General features: G+C 35.5%; 1 protein-coding gene across 1 annotated transcript in view; it reads right to left on the bottom strand.

Moving 5' to 3' along the window:
* The window catches only part of LOC106880483 (tax1-binding protein 1 homolog), a 23,908-nt gene extending 22,265 nt beyond the window's left edge, over window positions 1-1,643 (bottom strand). The window contains exon 1 of the mRNA XM_052974095.1: window positions 1,624-1,643. The gene's annotated coding sequence lies outside the window, so the exon portion shown is untranslated. The remainder of the gene's footprint in view (window positions 1-1,623) is intronic.
* Between the last annotated feature and the right edge of the window lie 1,962 nt (window positions 1,644-3,605).

Raw genomic sequence — 3,605 nt, 5'->3', positions numbered from 1 at the left:
ATATATATATATATACGTATATGTGTGCGTGTGTGTGTACATATCGGTGTATGTAAATTATAGAATGTGTCACGAACTTAGTGACTCGACAAAGATCGGAAGAACAAAATACTAGACATGCTTGGTTCAATGTAATTGATTAAAACCATAAAAAACACCAAATATTGTCACAGTCCAATGATGAATTAGTAATAATAATAGAAGAAAGTAATAGGCGCAAGAGTGGCCGTGTGGTTGCTTTTCCTGCGTAGTAGCCATACTGAAAGAAACAATATGGAAGACGCGTGTGAGAGGCATAGTGACGGGTACCGTTGTATCTGGCCAGGAGTTGGTTAACTTTTTTAGTTACCACCTCAGGATTAAGATCAGGCTAGAGAAGGGGTGCCTGTCACGAGAGAGATTGATGAGAAGATGGAAGCCTGTGGCGAGAAAGCTGGGAGTATCTGACTCCAGGTAAGTGAAAGCCAGAAAAGGGAGGAACAAGCAAGGGGTCTACCCTGGTGGTCGGATGCCTGTCCTTCAGAGCAGCCATTACAAATCGTAATGAACAACGCCGAATAAGAAAACTAGTAATATATTAATTATATTTTTGTGTTTAATCGCTAAATAGCAGCTACTACACCCTTTATGTTTGTCTGTCCCCTCTTTGTAATGCCTTCATGGCAAATCGTTAATGAAATGAAGTAGCTTGCTACCAACCACATGGTTCCGGTTCAGTCTCGCTACGTGGTACTTTGGGCAAGTGTCTTCTACTATAACCTTGGGTCGATCAAAGCCTTGTGAGTAGATTTGAAAGAAAAAAAATGTTCGTCGTATGTGTGTGTGTATATATATATATATATATGAATGTATTTGTGTATCTGTGTTTGTCCCCCACCATCACTTGACAACCGATGCTGGTGTGTTTACGTTCCCGTAACCTAGCGCTTCGGCAAAAGAGGACCGATAGAATAACTACTAGGTACAAAGAATAAGACATGGGTTCAGTTTGTCGACTAAAGGCAGTGCTTCAGCATGGCCGCACTCAAATGACTGAAACAGAATAATAGAAATGGGCGGGCGTCGTAGGGTCCACCTCTTCAAGGAGGTGGCTCAAAGTGTCAAGGACCACTTTATCGATTTCAACCTTATCAATTTTCGAGTACCCTTAAGTTATCAATACCCTACTTATTTCCATGATTGAGAGAAAGATCGGAAATGTATTTGAAAATATAACACAGAAATATGTCAAAACATAAGAAATTACAAATTGCTGAAATTGTTTCAACGGAAAATTGTACCCACCTCCCACCAAAGTATCAGAAACATCCTTTTAAATGTTTTCACTCAGTTGATTTAAAGGTGTTCGGCAATTTACAGAAAATAAATATATATATATATAATTTAATTCTTTTTCATGTGCTGGTAAAACAGACATTGTCTTTCATCTGCTCGAAGGAACCGAACCGCCAAAAACACACATGCCTACATGGAGAATGCTTAGAAAATTACAAACAAAAGCCATCACTGGAACTGTTAGAATTTGTAAAACTTTCCAAAAGTTCAGTATCTTACATGCGCATGTCTAGACATGTAACTATATGTAGGAGAATATATAAAACCAAAACAAAAATCTGCACATACACTGAATCCAAATGCTGTATGCAAACAGACACGCAGAAATATTCTGTTGATGTTGAAATTCCTTGGATCTAAGTTAGAAACCGGCTCTTTATTGGCAAGAAATCTAAAAATGAAACTGAATAGCAACACACATCCTGTTTTGCGCCGAACACCACTCTATAAATCAGTTGGGTGAAAACATTTGAAAATGATGTTCCTGATTCTAAAAACGAAACATTACCGAAAGAAGAAAAAAGGAAAAACATTACCACTCACCACTGTTAAAGATTATAATGTTGTGAATGTTGTCAAAATGTCAATTTATAACTTAACATCATCAGTTCCGGTGTAAAAACCGATAATTTCGCTGACGAAATGAAAGGAGCGGTAACAAAACACAATTCTGAAACGCTATATTAGTATGATATAAATTCCCGATTTCAGCAAAGTAGTAAGCAGAAAAACATTACGAAGAAAAAGTTGACGAATGTTTATTTTGTATACTTTTATAAAAGGTAAATTACAGTTTCCATAGGTCATCTCTCATGCAGTTTATTTTTATAGAAACTAAACATTAATTGGATTGCTTCACCGCTAAAAAAAAAAAAATTATTATCATCAATCACGCACTTGTGGCTTTTCCTACTGTATTGCAATACTTTATCTAAAAGACGTCATAAAGTCGACCTTCCCACAGATAAACACAAGTTTCGTTCATTATTTACTATCTTATATGGTTGCAAGTATCGAGTCTACGGAAATCAGGAATTCGGAACTGTCACCGCGAAAGCTTTGGATTAAAAACTTTGCTTTTTTCTTTCTTTTTTTTTTTTTGAGATTTTTCAGTTTGTTTATGCAAAATATCAAGGATTTTTTTTTTTTGTCAACAGTGACAGAACATTGGAAGATTCTTATATTTTGGTGCTACTCCCTTTTTATCCACTTACAATTGGAAAAAAAAATAGAGCCAGTAAATAGGTAAATAATCGAGAAAAAAAAAAAAAAAAAAAACGGTTACCACTCGATTTCATGTTCCAGATTAAAGCATTATTAATTTATATCGCTTTTATGCTGGAATTATTTCCTAAATTGTAGGAGAATTTCGGGAGAGTACAAGTGATGCAAGAAGTCACTTTAAAGTAAGTATGAAATGGCTTTTAAAAAGTCTACGATATATTATCCAATTTAATTTTTGCTTCGTTTTTTTTTTTTTTTGTTTTTCCAATCTCTTTGTTAAGGTACTTATTTATGTTTTAGATATAAAAGTAATAGGTATTCCTATAAAAAATAGAGTCGGGAATCACCTAGTGCGCCCCGAAACTATTTTCTTCGGATAGGCAGGTTTCAAAGTAACGTACTATTTTTTTTTTTTAACTATTTTACTTGTTTCAGTCATTTGACTGCAGCCATGCTGGAGCACCGCCTTTTAGAGACAAATATATGAGAGGGAGTGGTATGTGTGACATTTTTGGTAAGTGTACGTGTTTATAAAGTCGGCAAATGCACAAGTACGGTAGTGTAGGGTGTGTGAGGAAGGTGTGGATGAGATGAGATATGAGTAGACGGGAGTGCTGGAGCACCGCCTTTTAGTCGAACAAATCGAACCCCAGGACTTATTTTGGAAACCTAGTACTTATTCTGGCACTGTCATGGTATTAGCTGTCAGAATTGAAAGTAGAACTGACAAGGAACGTTACTGCTGGTTTGAGTTGATTCTTTGGCTACTGACTAGCCGGAGCTATCTATCTGTCTATCTCACTATCTCTCTCTCTATATATCTATATCTATTTATCACTCGTTCACCTCTGTTTGTGTCCGTAGAATTTATCAAATTAGAAAACGCAAATTTAATATAAAAATATATTTTCTGAAATTGCAAATTATTTAAAATATAATTTTCAACAGAGAGAATTTAGTAGTACCCTTATACTCTGTGTGTTTTCAAACGCATGGATATAGGTGTCAAATTTGTTCCAATAACTTTCGAGTGATAGATAGAGACA

This window comes from Octopus bimaculoides, chromosome 17, assembly GCF_001194135.2.
Source record: "Octopus bimaculoides isolate UCB-OBI-ISO-001 chromosome 17, ASM119413v2, whole genome shotgun sequence".
Taxonomy (NCBI): Eukaryota; Metazoa; Mollusca; class Cephalopoda; order Octopoda; family Octopodidae; genus Octopus; species Octopus bimaculoides.
This window is presented reverse-complemented; position numbering and strand designations above follow the sequence as displayed.